General features: G+C 39.5%; 1 protein-coding gene across 3 annotated transcripts in view; it reads left to right on the forward strand.

The window, feature by feature from the left end:
* Positions 1 to 19,416, forward strand: part of CASK (calcium/calmodulin dependent serine protein kinase) — a 218,392-nt gene that overhangs the window by 30,426 nt on the left and 168,550 nt on the right. The gene's annotated exons all lie outside the window — the stretch shown is intronic.

The raw sequence follows: 19,416 nt of genomic DNA on the forward strand, positions 1-19,416 counted from the left end.
CTCTCCAAAAAGCCTTCTGTAGAGCTGGCAGGCTGAAAGCAATCCAGATATGAGCCAAGTGCTATTGCATGACCTTGACTCCAGGAATTGGTCTTTGATTCTCTTATTTGGCTATATAGACATGAACTACACAGCTTAAAGGTCAATTTCCAACTCCTTACATCTGAATGTACAAAATTATAAGCTGAAATAAATGTTTTAATTGTTGCCTTCAATTACAACTCTGATGTTCCTTACTTTATAGTAGATATGAAACAATTAGGTATGGGTATTTTAAATATTTTCTTTTCAAATTATCTAGACTGCAGGTTGGTGTGATTACAGAGGGAGAATGTAAAGAGATGGTCAGAGTTAATTAAAAAAATAATTAAATTTAGCAAAAAATAAGTACATCTACAAAAGCTAGAGTACAAAAAAGTAGGTATGATCTCTTGAGATCTAATAATAGCAGAAGTATGAAAGAGTGTAACAGTACTGCCGCACATAGAGTACATGGTGCTTCTGTAGACCTTGGAAGATTGTTGTAATACCTCTTACGTTTTACAGTGGCTGTAGTGTGAATTCTCTCCCTTGTGAATTCTCTGGAAAAAAAAAAAGGGAAAGTCAAGAGATGAATTAGGTGATATAAATAAATTTGAGATAGTGTGTATTGATTTATCTAGTCACTTTTTAAGATTTTTTTTTTCAAAGGGAGACTGTGTAATAATTTTATTATTATTTGTTACAATTTTTCATTTGTCTGATATTTCCTTTGTTGGTGGTGATGGTTTTCTGCAAGTGTCTGTCTCACGGTAGTATAACTTAGTATTTCCAGGCCACAGCAATATATAACGTACTTAGCTCCTAATGTTGTTTGAGAAAAGAGGATGACTTTACACAGGCTTTTATCAGAAATGTGTGAGCCATAATACTCCTTTGGACTTTCACAATTCAAGTGAAAAATTTTCTGACAGTTTAATACATACAAATTAGCATACACTTCCCTGAAAACCAACGTGCAAGAAACATACATCATTGTAAATCCCTTTCTATTTGCAGCATAAATTGTTTTAGATAACGATGTGATTTATTTTGCCATATTTCCAATGTTATTTTTAGAAATGACTAAATTCTTTTTATAACAAATATTTTGTAAAATCAGGAGACCTGCAGTGTGGTGGGTATTTTTTAAGATCACAAATGCTCTTTTGAGTGAAGTCTCTTGATCATCCAACCTTAATGTGCTTTGATGTGTTTCATATGGTAGAGTGATCTCAGAGTGAGAACTGATTTCTTTTTGAATGAAACTAAACTGAAAAGTGAGCTCTAAAGGTGCACATAATGCCCTCCAGCTGTTAATGGGTATTTAGTCCATGGGACCAGACTAGAGCGGTTTCAGAGCAAAACCTCTGAAGACGCTTGCAGTGTGAACGTCTGGGTTCTCAATACACTTTCACTCTACCATTCTGTTCCTATTGCACTACAGCTCTTACTAATGTAGACTTATGTTCTGGTACGTAATTTGAAATGATTTTTTGACAGTAGAGGTGTTGCAGAATGTTTGGCTGTCCTATTGAATTTGACAAATGGCTTTATTTGTTGTGTTGTCTTTTTTCTCTTTTTGGATGAAACTATTGATACAGATTGATTTACTGAAACATTTTAGGGCATGTGAATGCAGTAGTAATGAAGTATGTGGGATTGGATAGTAGTTCTATTGCTTTAGGTATCTGAATACTACTATTTAAAGATAGGGGACTATTGCTACTCTGAAGAGAATGGGAAAGGGCAGGGATAACCACCTTTTGCCAGTATTACCTTCACCACAGCTTTACTGTTCCAAGAGGCAAATCACGTGGGGTTGACTTGGTTAGCATGTACTGATTTAAACCTTGTCACATTCTGGTTGTATCTTAAATCAGAAAAACAGAAGTGAAAGTTTCATCATTGATGCTCTATTTATACTGAGCTTGCCCTTTAAATAAAGACAAACCTGTGCCATGTTTTGCATCACCAGAGTTTTTCTTTTTTAAGTGAGACTGCTGTGTGGGTTTGTTCTGGGGTGGCCTTCAGCATGTAGCAGGCTTGCTCAGGGACAATGCCAGCTGCACTCCAAGTTCTTTGTGTTGCAGTGGGCAGGTTCAACAGCAGAGCTGCTCTGTAGGTTGGCTGCTGCTAACTTCTGAAATTTCGTATGGATGAAAGCAAGGAATCAACTGACATCTTTTAAGGTGTGATAAACCAGGATATCTAATTGGTGTGCTGACAGCCAGATCTGACAGTTAAGGGAGATTTATATGGGCCTGAGAAACACTGATACAGGACAGCCCATCCCAAAGTCGGGGATATTACTGTTGGATTGCAGGTGGGTCTAGTGGTATTTATTGGCTGAGCTGCAGCGTCTTGTACTTCTGGTTTAACAGTCTGGCACACCTATCTGGGAATGAAAGTGACACCTGAGAATACAGAAATTGGTCACCTCTTACATAAATACCTTTGAAACTACTCTTGTTGGCTTTTACGAGTGGTAAGGAAGAACTCTCTGTTGTGGTTTAGCCCGGCTGGCAGCCAAACACCACACAGCCGTTCGCTCACCCTCCCCCCTCCCTCTCCGGGATGGGGGAGAGAAACGGGAAAGTGAAGCCTGTGAGTTGAGATAAAGACAGTTTATTAAGACAGGAAAAATAATAACAATAATAATAATAATAATAATAGTATTAATAGTAATAATGTGTACGAAATAAGTGATGCACAATGCAATTGCTCACCACCCGTTGACCGATGCCCAGCCTATCCCCGAGCAGCCGGCCCCCCACCCCGGCTAGCCACCCCTATATATTGTTCAGCATGACGTCAGATGGTATGGAATACCCCTTTGGCCAGTTTGGGTCAGCTGTCCTGGGCCTGTCCCCTCCCAGCTCCTGCTGCACCCCCAGCCTGCTCGCTAGCAGGACAGAGCGAGAAGCTGAAAAGTCCTTGGCTTGGTGTAAGCACTGCTCTACAACAATTAAAACATCAGCATGTTATCAGCGCTCTTCTCATCCTAATCCAAAACATAGCACCCTGCCAGCTACTAGGAGGAAAATTAACTCTGTCCTACCTGAAACCAGGACACTCTCAAACAGACTGTCTCCTTTTCCTGGGATTTTGGAGCAGAGGTGGCTCAGTGCTCCCTCGTGTCCTAGCCAAGCTAGACATTCTAAAAAAGACTACAGAATTTTGTTCTGTTTATCTTGAAGTTTATCTTGGCAGACAGAAATACAGTAACTTTTACCTGATATTTTACCATCGAGAAAACTTGGTCAGGACAGGAGGTTATTCTCATTTCGCCAGGGAAGCTCTTCTGTGCTCTGTCATGTGTGCATGCAGCTGAATTGTACCAGGACAACAGATAATCTCAAAGGCACTCAAGTACATGAGAGGATAGCTTTTGATTTGTGAGGTTCCAGATGTTGGCTGTGATATGTTAAGACCCACATAAACCTGATTATCAACACCGATGTGCAGACTTCATATGTAGTTTGCTTGTCCTGTAATAGCATAACAAAATACTGTAGTTCAATGTACTGTGTACTGTATAGTTAAAATACCGTAGTGTTCCTGGTCTTTTTTTCTTTTTTTTTGTCAGTTTCCTTTCATTTTTGAGAGGATAATGTACAGACAGGTTATGTAAATTATTGGAAATTGATCTGAAATAAGGACACTATATCTTGCAGTCAACCATCTGAGGAACTGAAAAGTGTACAAGTCCATGGGATCTGATGAGATACATCCATGGGTCCTGCGGGAACGGGCTGACATAGTTGCTAAGCCACTGTCCATCGTATTTGAAAAGTCATGGCAGTCTGGTGAAGTTCCCAGTGACTGGGAGAGGGGAAACATAAGCCCCATTTTTTAAAAGGAAAACCCGGGGAACTACAGGCCAGTCAGTCTCACTTCTGTACCTGGCAAGATCATGGAGCAGATCCTCCTGGAAACTGTACAAAGGCATATGGAAAATAAGGAGGTGACTGGGGACAGCCAACATGGCTTCGCTAAGGGCAGGTCATGCCTGACAAATCCAGTGGCCTTCTACAATGGGGTTACAGGATTTTTGGATAGGGGAAGAGACACTGATATCATCTACCTGGACTTGTGCAAAGCATTTGTTGCTGTCCCCCATGACATCCTTGTCTCTAAATTGGAGAAACATGGGTTTCATGGACAGACCGCTCAGTGGATGAGGAATTGGCTGAATGCTCACACTCAGAGAGTTGCGGTCAATGGCTCAATGTCCAGGTGGAGATCAGTAACAAGGGGTGTTCCTCAGGGGTCAGTACGGTGACCTGCACTGTTTAACGTCTTTGTTGGTGATATGGACAGAGGGATCAAGTGCACCCTCAACAAGTTTGCTGATGACACCAAGCTGTGTGATGCAGTGGGCATGCTGGAGGGAAGGGGTGCCATCCAGAGGGACCTTGGAAGGCTTGAGAGGTGGGCCTGTGCGAGCCTCATGTGGTTTAACAAGGCCAAGTGCAGGGTCCTGCACCTGGACTGGGGCAACCCTAAATCCTGAAAGGCACTTCCAGGCACATGAAGGAGAAGAAAATAATCAGGAGTAGGCTTGGGTTCACCAAGGGGAAGCCATGCTTCACCAACTTGATAAATTTCTGAGGTGAAATGACATCCTGATAGATGAGGGAAGAGCAGTGGATATTGTCCATCCACTTAGACTTCAGTAAAGCTGTTGACTTTTTCTCCCATAACATCGCCATAGAGAAGCTGAGGATGTACAAGCTGGATGAGCAGACAGTGAGGTGGACTGAAAACTAGAGGGTAGAGATCAATGGTGCCAAGTGTCACTGGAGGCCAGTAACTAGTGGTGTACCTGAGGGGCCCATACTGGGCCCAGCCCTGTTCTAAGATTAATTATCTGGAGGATGGGGGCACAGCATGCCCTCAGGAAGTCTGCAGATGACCCAAAACTGGGGAGGAGTAGGCCAGAAGGTTGTGCTGCCATCCAGAGGGACGTGGACAGTCTGGAGAAAGGGGCTGTTGGGAACCTCTTGAAGTTGAACAAGAGGAAGTGCAGAGTCCTGCAGGTGGGGAGCTGCCACCCAGCTGGAAAGCAGCTCTTTGGGAAAGGACCTGGTATTCTCAGTGGACACCAAGCTAAACATGACCCAGCAATGTGCCCTTGTGGCAAAGAAGGCTGATGGTATCTTGGGCTGCATTGGGCAAAGTATTGCCAGCAGGTGGAGGGAGGTGATCCTTTCCCTATGCTCAGCCCTGGTGAGACCACCCCTGGAGTGCTGGGTCCCGTTCTGGGTTCACCACTCTTTTCACTGCCAGGACAAGAGGCAGTGGGCACAAACTGGATTATGGGATGCTCCCATAAGTGTAAGTGTAAGAAAACTTTTTTTTTTTTTAAGTCTTTGAGGGTGACCGGGCACTGGCACAGTGGAATCTCTCTCCTTGGAGATCTTCAGAAGCTGCTTGGCCATGGTCCTGGGCAACCTGCTGTTGGTTTCCCTTGTTGATCAGGGGGTTGTACCAGATGACCACCAGAGGTTTCTTGCAACCTCAATCATTTTTTGAGTCTGTGAAATACATGAAAATTCAGATCTGTTTTGTAAATGGGATTTTTCAGATGTTTTATTTAGACCTGTTTTTGCTAACAGAATCTTTTGTCCTTTAACATGGACAGACAGTGGAGTTATGCTTTCATATCTTTGTTTTAAGCTGATTTAAGTAAGAAGTGCTTCTGAAAGAGGTGATACTTCCAGTGACCAGCAGAGAATTGAAAACTGACTCTTACATTTAAAACCAGTTCTTTGTGATGGGTTGTTTTCCACTAGGTACATCTCTTACTTGTCGCACTCCTGAGGCCACACAACTGCCAATGCCAATATAAAGGACCTGACAGAAATGCGTGTCTGGAAGGACAGTTTCCTCATTTGATGAATTACCTGCATAATGGTTCAGCTTAAAGAAATCATCAAGCTGTAGTCCAAGTGGCAGCCGGAGTCATTTTTGGAGTCTCCCCAACCTTTTTCTGCTCTTGAAAAAGGTCCAGAGGTGCAGCAGACCACAGGAAAGAGTCATTGAAGTCTGGCCAAAATAATCTGCTTGCATGTAAATGAGCTGCATACTTGCCTAGCATGGAAAGCTGTTTGCTTATACAAATTCATGATAAGTTTTATATATATGTATATATGTATATATATATAATTGGTACTATTTGGTTTTAACCTGATATGGTACTTAACTTACATTTAAGTTATTGTAAGGCATGTATTAAAATATTTACACTTTTGCAGGGGTTGTTTCTAGATCTACATAACATTTTGTATTGTGTTCATTTGTTCGTTATGTGATGCAGTGAGGGCAGGAACTATGCTTTCAAATAAAATGAAAGCATTTGTTATCTGTATTTAGGTGTGAAGTAGTAGTCTGAGCTGCAACATAAAAATTGTTAAATAATTCAACACAGTGTATTTTTAGACTTGTTAAATATCATAGTACCAAATCATGCATAAACATTGTATTATCAGCTTTGCTAATAATATATCCAGAAATAACCTTTTAATTGTAATTTCTGGATAGCTAATTGGCTAAATATGCCATGGCCGTGAATTGTTTTATTAATATTTAAGCTATGTTTGCTAAAATCCTGAGTAGCACTTGCAAAAGCTGCATGTCAGTGGTGGAAGAGAGTTACAGAGGCACGGAGATGGTAAAAGCCGCAGATACATGCAGAACCTTGAATTTACATTTCAAAATCTCTTTTTAAAACAGTCTCGTAAGTATGAAAATACACTTCTCATGGGTAAGCCAGTTCAGTACTCGTGTCTTAAAGCACCAGAAGCCACACAGAACTGACCAACATCCTCCAGAGAGGATCTGGATGTCCTGCAGGTGTTAATCTTGTTTGAACTTGCTGATAATTGTTTGAACAGTGGAGATTCACAGCTTCGTAAGTTTGTTGTGTGGTTGTTTTTTTAACCGCGTCGCTTACAGAGCTATGAACAACATGCACTGATCAGAAACAGTTGGTGAAGAAGAAATTACGTGCTAGAAAATTTGGCTCCTGTGGCTTGCTTGTTCCTGCCTTGAGGAGAAAGCCTTGTCCTTTTTGCAGTAGCTGCATGAGAATGGATTGAAGGACCGTCAAACATGACATATGGGCATAGATTCAGTGTGCCCTGCATTTGATTTTAGATAGTCTGTTCTGTGTTTGGAAGGAGAACAGTTGTTTAGAGGCTTCTGACAGCTAATAGTAGATTCCTCCTCCTGCAGTCTGTCCAATGTATAACCTTCTGTCTGGTTGCTCTGGGGAAGGAAAGTTGCTGGGAAAGCAGTCAATCTTGGAAGACGTCTGTTCAGATATATTTTTTTTTTGTGCCTTGTATTGAATTATGAAAACTGTTGAACTTTGTCATTCAGTCACAGTTGCAGTGTTTAATGACATCGGTATGGTCTCTGTTGATCTTAAGATACAAAGGAAGATGCCATGTGTAAGGCAAGCAGTCAGCTGAAAATTTGAAAATAATGCATTTCCAGGAACTGTAGTTGATTACCTGTGACTAATGGGTTTTTCTTGTTTTTCACTTCCTTGAGTGTTTAGCTATTATGGAGAACTTCTTAATAATATTACAAATATGTTGAATATATGGGAAAAACAATATACTGAAACTGTAGGTCTTGCTAATAGGAAGTGCCTCCATTAATAAGGTAAAGTTACTCAATTACTGAAGGAGTTTTATCTAAAGTTTTCTAGAGCATATGGGAATTTTGAGTGCTGTAATGTTAAATAACAGAAGAACTGTCACAGTTCCGTCAAACATCAGGACCATACAGAGGAGAAGAATTTTAAGAGCTTGTTATGAAGTTCTCCTATATAATAGGAGAATAATTAATAATATTAATTATTCTATATAATATTAAGAAAGTCTGAGCAGATTGTAATCTGTTGCTTTTGTTGACAGCTCTGTTTGTTTTCTTAACTTTCAACATAACATTTGCAAAATGTAAGAGTGGAAATCTCTGAGAAAAGGAGCATCATCCACTTGTATTTTATTTTCATCAGAAAATTTGTGACATCCATTTCTCTTCCTTGTGTGTGAAAAGCACAGGAGCTAGCTTTTTCTCTGTTGGTGAATATCAGAGGGCTACTTAAATTCCGAATAAGAACCTCCATAAACTGCTGTTTTCTCACCCCAGAGTTGTCTTACTGGTCTCAGTAGAGCAATTGGGAACTTAATTTAGGCATATTATGATGCGGCTTTAGAATGTTCATTTTTTTAGAGAACTGTATTAAAAAGGGGGGGATTCTGCTATATAATGTTGGTAGATAGCAAGTTTCTCTACGCTCTGCATTTCATTCCCACCCCTTCAAAAGAATCATAAGGTAAAGGACCAGCGTCCACTGCAGATTTATTCTGTTACTGGTACGGAGGCTTTACCTGGGGAGAGGGAATATGATAGATACCAAGGTATCATTGTGCTACCATGTGCTGTTGTGAATAGGTAGGCATATCAACATAAAAACATAGCTGGTTTTCAGAACCTTTAACGTGCCTTTGCTGTAAGAGTTTCAGAAATGAGACTTCAGTGGTACTCAGGTAATGATTATTTTTTAAATCTTGCCGACGGACTTAAATAACTATCAGGTGTTGTAATCGTCTAGATTCTTAATGTATTCTGCTGTTTCCTTTCCACTCTCCGTAGAGGTTTGTTTGTTTGTTTGTTTTTAACTTAAATTCCATTCCTGGCATTTTTAGATAAAGATCTAATGCACAACATAAAGTATTGATTAAAATATTGTGTAGGATTGTCTCTGGTAAGATTGTGATCTGAAGCTAAACCTTTTTCGATAGATCTGTAAGACAGATAGGGAAACAGAGGAGATAGGACTTAACTTTACATTCTAACCAAAAATCCAAATCTACTCTTGACTAAACACAATACAGTCTTTTTTATAATTCATGAATATAGACTTTGCAAAACAAGAATGGGCTCATTGTGTTCCTTTTTAGCTCATAATTTGTAGATATGGAGTTTTCCATGTGCTAAAGACAGTTATTCTTGAAAATTGCACAGCGGTAATTGCCAGGGGGCATGGTAAATTTCAGTAACACGTTGAGTTTGCAGTTTTATTGGGATTTTTTTTAACTTTTGTGAAGAAACGAGAAAATTTATGTACTTGTTCTGTTTTTACTAATCCGTAGACTTTAGCTAATGGGTGAAAAGAGTAAAGAAAGTAGAAAAGCTAATGAAAGAGGTTTTATCATTTGATGGGCTGACAGGAGTTATCAAAGTCAATTTTTTTTTCCTGGTCTTTGAAGCTAAATTTTGAGGCACTTCATAGTCGAGAGCAATTTTGTGTCTTTTAGCAAACTTAAGATCTGTGACTGGTGAATTTTGCTCAGGTATGACTTTTACAGGATGGATTAAAATGTTGTGTGATCAGCAATTTCATTGTGGATATATATTGAAAGCGGCTCTGAGAAAGACCTGGGGGTGTTGGTTGATGAGAAGCTCAACATGAGCTGGCAATGTGCACTTGTAGCCCAGAAAGCCAACTGTATCTTGGGCTGCATCAAAAGAAGGGTGGCCAGCAGGGCGAGGGAGGGGATTCTGCCCCTCTGCTCTGCTCTCATGAGACCCCAGCTGGAGTGCTGCGTTCAGCTCTGGGGCCCCCAGCACAGGAAGGACATAGGTCTGAACGAGTCATGAGAGGAGAGTCATGAGTGTTGGAGCTCCTATCCTATGAAGAGGCTGGGAGAGTTGGGGTTGTTCAACCTGGAGAAAAGAAGGTACCAAGGAAACCTTTTAATGGTTTTCCAGTCCCTTCGGGGGCTTACAGGAAAGCTGGGGAGGGACTCTTTGTCAAGGAGTGCAGTGACAGGACAAGGAATAATGGCTTTGAACTAAGAGAGGATAGGTTTTGATACAAGGAGGAAATTCTTCACTCAGAGGGTGGTGAGGCACTGGCACAGGTTGCCCAGAGAAGCTGTGGATGCCCCATCCCTGGAAGTGTTCAAGGCCAGGCTGGATGGGGCCTTGGGCAACCTGGTCTGGTGGGAGGTGTCCCTGCCCATGACAGGGGGGTTGGAACCAGGTGGTCTTTAAGGTCCCTTCCAACCAAAGCCATTCTGTGATTCTATATATACTTCTGATCGTTATCAAATTTATTATCAGCACACAAATTATTAGGGTTTTCTCTCACTGTCAACCCACTACACAAAATGTTTTTGTTCTGGTATGCTACAATAATTAAGATATGTAACTTTAATGTAGCAAAAGTATAACCATAGGCATTTGTATTTTATGAAAGAGTGGATGTAACTGAAAACTTAAAATTTATACTGATCCTTTTATCAGGCTTTTTCTTCAGATTGAAATAACTCTATCTGGTAACTTTTTGTTGTTACCATTTTAATGTTGCCATGAATTAATTTGCATGGTTAGGCTATGCAGGATAAGAATTCCAGTAGAATTAACTATAGAAGGATGATCTGATAACTATTTAATGCGGGTTCAGTAACTCAGTTTCAGATACACTTAATTTTCAGAGAAGAAAACTAGATTACAAAAGTCTTCACAGAAGATTTGACTCGAAAGTATTGGAATTTCTTTAGCATACAGCAATTTTAACTCTGTGTGTCTGTGTGTGTATAGATAGACAGATATGTAAAACTGATGATGTACTTACTCAACTACCTCAACTGAAACTCCATGGAAGCGCTAGATCCAGCTTGGATATCTCCTTGAAATTGCTGTTATTTTGAGTGTTTCAGTTCCTATATTGGTTTTTCCAAGGAATTGGAAATAGGAATTCCCTGTGGTACACAGAAATCACTGTTCTAAATATGTTGTCACACGTTGTTCATTTTACTATAAAATCTAGTTTAGTGCTATCAGTCTAATAACATTTCCATCTGCAGGGATGTTTCTGAGCTTCTAATGAAGCCATAATTTGTTATAGAAATTATCTGGGTATGGCAGAGACACTAATCTAAGTTGGAAACTAGTGCATTCAGCCGAGGTATGAACAAAACTCTTATTCTGATAGTTATCTGAACAAGTAGTCTTTGTATCTAGATGACTAAACAGAAAACAACCTGGTTAAAATCCCGTTTTAATTCAGATACTGTAAGATGTCAAAGATACTTTCTGACATCTTTTTTTGTTTGTTTCTGTTGCTCTGTATTTGCCATCACTCTTTGATTTTTATCCTTAGGCAGGTGTACTAGTAACCTACAATAAGTTTCTCTCCTGCTGTCATTTCCATGCTAGGGCTGTGATCCCACTTGTTGCCTTGCTCCTTTCTCTCAGGATCCTCAGTTGCATCTTGCAGCTGCTGCAGTGAAAGCTGTCCCCGACCTTTGTGAGCTCTTCCATGTTTGTAAGCATGGGGTGTCAACAGCCCGTTTCCCCTTGTTGGTTCGTTGATCACCTGTGTCAGGAAGTTATCATCAGTGTACTGCAGAAACCTGGAGTGCTGCACCCTGCTGGTTTGTCCCACCAGCAAATACAGGGGTATTTAAAGAACACAGTGAGGACCGGGGTCTGCAAACATGGGTCTCCTTCCAGTTCTCTGAAGAAGGCCTCATCTACTTTTGCCTGACCAGGCTGTAGCAGGCCCCCACCACAACGTTGCCCATATTGTTTGCACACTGATCCTGACCCATAATCTCTCACCTGTCTCCTCGTCAGTCCCAAGGCAGAGCTCCACGCATAGAGGCCAGCTCCCCCTTCCTAATGAGCTTGTCCCCATCCTTTGCAGCACTCTACTTGTGTGTGCCAGCCCACCACATCTTGTGAAGCAAATTAGATAGTATCACTGCAAGTGCAGCAGACTTCTGATTCTTTGTGTTTGTTTCCCTGTAGTGTGAGTTATCATACAGGCACTTAAGAGAGGCAGCTGGTTGTGGTGATTACCCAGGAAAGGTATGAGCACTGTCCCTGTGCTGTCGTGTGGGTACTTCTTCTTTATGAAGCTTGAAATTGGTCTCTTTTAGCCTTCACACTCATTACAAAGTCTCTTTGGTCCATATCATCCTGCTCACCGGGCTTGCCAAATTGGTCCTTTGTTGGCTATTCACTGGTCTTTGTTTCCCTCCTCCAACATTCCTAGCTGGCTTTTGTCCTACCTGGGTGCATCCTGCCTCTTCCTTGCAGACCTTGATCCTCAAAGAGGATCCCATGCTCCTAAAAGCCCAATAAACCCCTGATGCCAACTTCAGCTGCACAACGGGTTGCCCAGTTAGTGTGACTTAAAACTCCTACATGGGTGTTTGAAGGCAATAAATACAAACATAAGCTTTCAATAAAGTTTTGGAGTTTGTTTTATGATTTTCACTTGTACATGTTTCACCCAAATTATTGGGTGTCAGGTATTTTTATATCTTTACAAGTAGGGCTGTACAGTTACTTGAAACCCCTGCCAAAAGGAAGTTGCTTTCTGTGGTTAAACATACCTTATGTATTCTCTGTGAAATATAGAAAGTATTTTCCTTTCTTTTTTCTCTCTCTTTAAATGATTTTGACTAGGAAAGCATAATGAAGAAGAAATATTGCGGTAGTTTGGTTTCCTCTTCCCATCCTCCCTGCCAGCTCTTTTCTCCTTGCTCCCTTTTTCTAAATGTTGCCTTTCTTAGCAGTTAACTTCTGGCTCTGGTTTGGATAGTTCTAATTTGTCTAAAAATATGGGTGGGCTTAAATTGTAGTGAAATATCTAATATAAAGCAGGAAAGGTGCTATGGTAGGATTCCGTAGCACGTGTTCATACATGCTCAGTGCAGAAGTAATTGGCAGTTTGAACTTTTGTTCAAATCTGTAACCTTGCTGTTGGAATACTTAAGATTTCTGATAACTCTGAGAATGTGCTTGTTCAAAAATAGCTATATTAAATAGATAAATTCAGTTTTTCTTGCTTGTTCAAAAGACAGGGAAGTTGGTGGGATATGTGCTTCATCCTCCAGAAGTGTATTGCCTAGAACAAAGCTGGAAGCTGCATTTATTTCTGCTTCTGGATCCTTTCTGGTGACAGCAGGAGCTTGTGGCAGCCAAGCAAGCTAAACATGGGAATCCTTCAAAGAGGCAGCAGCAAGTAGCAAGTTGCTTACTGAACAGTCTCCTAATTCTTTCTTTAGGGTTTCTACTAGTGTCAGTAGATTTATTTTTATTTATTTTTTAAGACCATTAGCACACAAGTAGTTCGATATTTTGAGACAGCAACTTGAGGGAATGACTTTTATCCTGTGGTCCAAAGCAGAGACCACTGCAGTTATGACTGCAGTTGAAATCAATTCTAGTTCAATCTGAAAGAACCTTTAGACTTTGTGCTTGTCGGTGTGATGGTTTGTAATGGAACAAACTAAGATCTACTCGTGGACACAAGGTGTTGCTCATCTGCCCTGTTTCACTATTCAGTCCTTGAATAAAATAAGTGAAGCTGTTGAAATGCCAGACTCTGTTCCTGGCCTGGACAATGAATTCAATTTCTTATTCTTGTCAGTCTTGTCAACCCAAAGGTCAAATAATCACTTGCAGGAGTGTGGATTTTTTAGTGCATGCACGTTAAATGAGTTGGAGTCATTACTCTGATCCATACTAATTTCACAATTCCAGGAATAGGTTGGTTGTTGGTTGGTTGGTTGTGGTTTTTTGTTTGTTTGTTCGTTTTAAAAAAAAAAAGGCAGTACTAAAAACCTTGTCCTCTCACCACACAGGTAGTTAGCATCCCTGTGCTGTCCCACACCAGTACTGGCACAAGCATTAGTACAGCTGTGTCTCTGAGCTGGCTGAGAAATTGATCCAGGCAACGTTTCCTTTTTTGTAATAAAAAAGGAAGAAAATTAAGTGTGTTTTGTAAGCATTTGGCTTTATATTTAGTTCTCTCTGGAAGGTTATGAACACTTCTATTAAATGTTTAGTAGTTAGAAAAATAATGTGGCTTTTTTCAGTAACGAAATTGTGAGATGATCATACATTACATTATGTTGTGTGGATTAATAATTGTCTTGTAGGTAATTATAGTTAATTGTGTTGTAGTTAATGAGATATTTTGTATCATATAGCCTTTTTAATGACAGCATCATGGTAAGGAGTGACCTTTAAATTAGCACGTGAAGAACTGAGCTTAAAATTCACGAACAATTGTTTTCAGGAAGCTGGTCTCTCCTGTTTAAATGTTCAGCTTATTTTTTACATATACAAACAGCAGTAGTTAATTTTCCTACTAGTGTAACAGTATGCCTTCCAAATATCTAGTAAGGTGAAGAGCCCTATTTAGTTTAAAAGGTTTTTAAAGCTTTGGCTTTGTCCAAGACATCTTTATTTTTTGAAATTAGTGAAAGATAACTTCTCTAAACAAACTACTAAAAAGCCATTTGTTCAAATTTTAGAGAAAGGCTGAACTAATACAAGTAGAATAGATTAATGTATTTCAATAGATATATCTAGGCTGTTGAAATGCAATCTATTAAAAACAAAAGCTGACTATGAACAGTAGTTTATATGCATTAAATATATAGAAATACTTTTATCAAGAACTACTATTCAGAAACCTAACAGATCCAGATGGTGAAGAGAAACTACATATTTTCTGTGACAGATTTTTCATTCCAGTATGTTGCTGAAAGCTTCAGATTTCAAGAGGTAAGAATTCATTCCTTTGTCCCCTGGAGAGAGAATTCAGCAGCCTTCTATAAATAACATAACCAGGAAGTTTTTTCCCAATATTCAGCTGAATGTTCTTAATAAATCCCATTAATCCTTCCATAATTTAAAACGTTATGAATCACTCTAAAGGCTGGTGATTTGAGTCATAAATTAGATTTCTGACATACTGGAAGTCTTCCAACATGTTTAAAAGAAAACCTCAAATATTTATGTTTTCCTTCACTTCATATATGATCTTGGTGACAACTTAGGACATTTAAAACTAATCTGCATTCTTCTGAGATGTACAAGAGAGACTTTCTTTTCAAGGTACTTTTCATTACACATGAAGGTGTTTGGCAATTCAGAGGCCAAACTCAAGAAAGAAATACAGTAAGTTGTCTGTCTGGATCAAGATTCTTAGGATAAGTTACCTTCACTGATCAGTGCCACACCAGAGAACTTTCTCATTCAGAAACTTGGTCTCTCTCGCAGACCTCAGTAACTTCTGTGTATTGGTTTCAAAGGGTCTTATAAATTTGTATGCACGCAGAAATAGCTTTAAGGCCATCATTTTTTTAAGTGACGGCTAAACTGAACTGAGTATTTGTTTTGTTTTGTTTTGTTTTTCTTTTTAAGCAAAATTCAAATATTGAGCTGTAATAATTTTGAACTTACGAGAAATTCTGTTTAGATTCAGTTATTGCTTCTGTGGGTGATACTGATTTCGAGCACCTGTGTATGTTTTAAAAACATTGTTTTGCTTGACTATTCCCTCCGAGATCTTTAAGCATTACTGTTTTGAAGTTGTTTTGTTTTGTTTTGCCATACAATGGCTCATCCGTAATGATTGAACACTAATACCAAATCTAAGAACCCAATTATGACTCCCAAGAAAATCCTCCAAACCCCTTTTGAGTTACAAACTTCGTCAAATCCTAGCAATAACCGCTCATCTCCTATTGTCAAAGAACAACAACAAAGCTTTTGAAAAGTCTTCCTCAAGTTGATACATAGAGAAATTTTCAAGTCTTGAGAATTAACTGTTGTGTGATGGTGGCAAATGGGATGGGAGTTTCATGGGGAAGAAGGAGGCACTCAAAGAATTTCTGAACCTTTTCCATACGTCACCATGTACAGATGATAAGCTTTTAAAGCCACATGTTGTTGCATACACATAACAGCAGAATGTAAAGGTTATTTCCATCAAAAGCGGTCAGTTTTTCTATTACTTCTGTAATGGCCTATGCAAGTTATTTGTACCTTTCTCTGTTGTTAGGAATATATGGGAATCTTCTGATTTACTGAGTGATTGATTTTTAAACACAATAGTAGTTTCAAGGCAACTGGATTAGCAGTGTTGTATTCCAGTCAATGAGAAAACCACTTCCATCGGTCACATCTGCTAGGGCTTCCCTCTTGCTTTCCTTTTTCATAGTTTAGGTTGCTGGTTTCTTCAAAACAGACAAAATGATTATAATGTGATAAATGTCAATTATTCCATAATGGACTAAAGAAGAAATGAAAACAGTGCATTCAAAGAGGAAATAGTGAAAGAAGTGAAGGTTTCTCATTAGTCAGATTTGGATTAGTTGTCTGCCAGGTTATTTTAAAAGAAAAAATATTAAATTGAAGTGTACTGATAAAACTGGGCTTTTTTTTTTTTAATGCAACATTTGGGGATAGTGGCTGCAGATGAGTATCTGAGCATCATTCAGAAAAAGAAAAAAACAACAAGGGCTCATAGTGGAAACGACAAACTTCTAAATTCGGGATGCACCATTTCCACTTAAGAATGGGAAAATCAGTAACAAGCCTTTTGGGTAAGCTCGGGCTGATTGGCTGGAAACAACAGAAGAGAAGAATCCAGCTGTCTGCTGGATGCTGAATTCAGCATCCAGGTGGCCATCTGATGCAGGTGTGGAGAAGCCAAGTGCAGGATATACCAGGCACAGTATTTGCAGAGAAGAAAGCATTATGAGCATCATGCCACCTTTTGCAAAGACTTCATCACAGTTCTGGTTGCTTCTGTTAAGTAAAATTTAGACTGCAACAGATGCAGGGAAGAGATTCTGAAACAAGAAGACCCATCATTAAAAGGTGCATTTTGTGAGGCTTGGCAAACTCAGTGAGTGAAAGAGAGAGAAGGGGGAGTAGTATGTAAGCTCAGTTTTGTTAGAAAAACTAATGTACGTATAGTGGCCATTAAGAATCGAAACACAGAAACTTAAAGTAGAATGACAGTGCAGGAGAGGGGGAAGTGTGAGAGTTTTCCCTTTTGGGAGCAGTTGATGCATGTAAGCTCACCTGAAGGCATAATTTCATGAAGGATTTTTTGGCAGCATGGGTTGCTGATATAGTCTCATTTTTTCTGAATTTGCTCTGTGCTATGTTTTCTCAAAAACACTGGTATTGTGGGAAAAACTATGCACAGTGGAGCCAACTATATGTGTGTATACCAAAGACTTTCTCATTTACATGTGTTCCCTTGGTTCATTGCATGATTGTGAGTATGCTGTGTTGGTGCAGGAATGGGGGCTGGGGGCTGGAGGCATGTGTGAAGAACCATTGTGGTCTGAGATTGCATTCATTTTTTTGTGGTAGCACTGCTGCCATTTGTTCCTGGTTTTGGCTTTGTCTTGTCTTGCTTGCCCCAGCTCTTCATGTAACCATGACTGAAGCCACTTCAAGGAACTGCTGTGGATGAAAAGTAACACTGGAAAAAGAAAAAAATAAAAAGTGGTTTGTGGGGGATATTTGAGTGGTTTTTGTTTCGTCTTTGATCTGGTTCAGTGTAATCATACCAAGGCTGTTTCAGGACAACACAACAGCTAAAAGGGTTGCTGTCTCAACCAGTGCTGCTGCTAAAGGAATGCTGGTAAAGCCATGGCCCGAGATGGAACGAGGCCTGGTAGCACGGATGGGATAAAAAGGCAAATCTCTGAATGGGGAAGCAAAAAAGTAATGACCATTGTCCCTGTCTGATGAGACTGAAGATACTCAACAACCTTTGTCTATTCTTTAGGAGCCAAATCTCCAGTATTTTAATACGCTCTCTTTTGTTAAGGTGATCGAAGTGCTCCTTTTAACACACAAGTTCTTTCTTGCTGTTTTTCTTCTCACCATTCAGTTATTTCATGTCTAATTCGTTTTTTGTAAGTGTTTTCCCAGGTTTCCTTCACTGCCTCCTGATCTAGTGCACTAGATATTTCTTCACAGAAAAAAGAATTGCTTGGATATTGAAGGCATCTGTTAGGAGAACAGCGTCAGGGGGGTTTGGAGCACTTTTGAGCTGATGCTCTTGATTTATCTGCTGGTGTTTTGCATATTTCTGTGAATGGTAACAGAATCTTAGAGCACAAAAATAAAAGTTTGGAAATTTTGGCTACATACTTGTATTACAGTCAGTATTTCCAGAGGGAACTCACTAGTGAAAAAAGCTCTCTTTATCCACCACCCCCATCCCCATTCAAGAAATAGATTTTGTGCTTTGAGTACCGGTCTCCACCTGCCCTAAATCACTTCTTGTGTATGATGTAGCTTCTCACTTGCCTTGAGGTGAACTGGAGAGAGCAATGAGAATCATATTTCTTGAGTTCTTTACCAATGCAGGGACAAGATACTTAATCTCAGTTTAACAAACCAAAAGAAAAAGAAAAAAAAAAACCAGCACCATTTTCTGAGGTTCTTATAACTGCTTTTATCTCAATTAAGAGAATATATCATTTTTGGCTTGTGTGTGCTTAGTACATGCACGCCTTAGAAATAATTTGGGGTTTGTTCTTTCATCTAAGCCGTCCATGGGACACTTTATTGAAGACTGAGGCTGCCAGCATAGATTTTTAAACAACATACTTATTGAGGAAAGTGCAAGTAGTGTGCACTTACTAATCTTGCAGGAAAAACAAATTACTAGTGAATCTCTGGAAACAGATTATCAAGGAAGAAAACTAAAAGCAGAAGCCCTAGAGACAGGATCCTGAACTCATTCAGAAGGCTATTTAGGAGTTGCTTGAATTCGAGGCCTTGACCTTTTGCTTGCTAATGACCTTTAATGAGTTGACAAATTAGGGTATAAAGAAAGATCTGATGACAGGCTCTTGCAGGGGCTGTTCTGTGTGGTAACTATTGCTTCTGTTTAAAACAGTCATACTTCAGTATCTTTCAAATGTGAACTTGAAATTATCTACTGTAATCTTGCACTAAAACCCCTTCCATCTTCTTTATCTACCATGTGGCTCATCCTGTGGGAGCATGCCCTTCTCAAGCTTCCCAGCAGCTAATGTCTGATCTTGTTCCAAAAAGCTTATAGGCCTTAACAAAGTACACCTACTATTACTATTTCTGCTACAGCTGCAGCTTTTAGAGCAACTCTTTTAAGACCATGAAACTGATTACTACAATAATCACTGAAAATACAGTTTTGCTTGGATGTATGCTGTGTTGAATAATTATTTGTAAATGGTTGTTTTCAGGGGGTGAGGAAGGGGGTTTAAAAAATAAATTAAATTAAAAGAGAGTAACATTGTAGTATGGTTTTTGATAGCAACAAGTAGATGTCAACACAAAGCTTATTGAGCATGTTCCTTCAGAGGTCCCCTCCAGCCTAAATTTTTCTATGGTTCTGTATGTACAATGAGGAAGAATTTACAAGGATAATTGTGCATTAAGTATGACTTCTGAAAATAAAGGGTACTGTAGTCTATGTGAGCATAAAAATATATTCTGAGTTGCTTGTGCATGAATAATGTTATTTATGTCTGGTGCTACAATTTTTACTTCATGGTG

Source organism: Cygnus atratus, chromosome 1 (genome assembly GCF_013377495.2).
Source record: "Cygnus atratus isolate AKBS03 ecotype Queensland, Australia chromosome 1, CAtr_DNAZoo_HiC_assembly, whole genome shotgun sequence".
NCBI classification, from domain to species: Eukaryota; Metazoa; Chordata; class Aves; order Anseriformes; family Anatidae; genus Cygnus; species Cygnus atratus.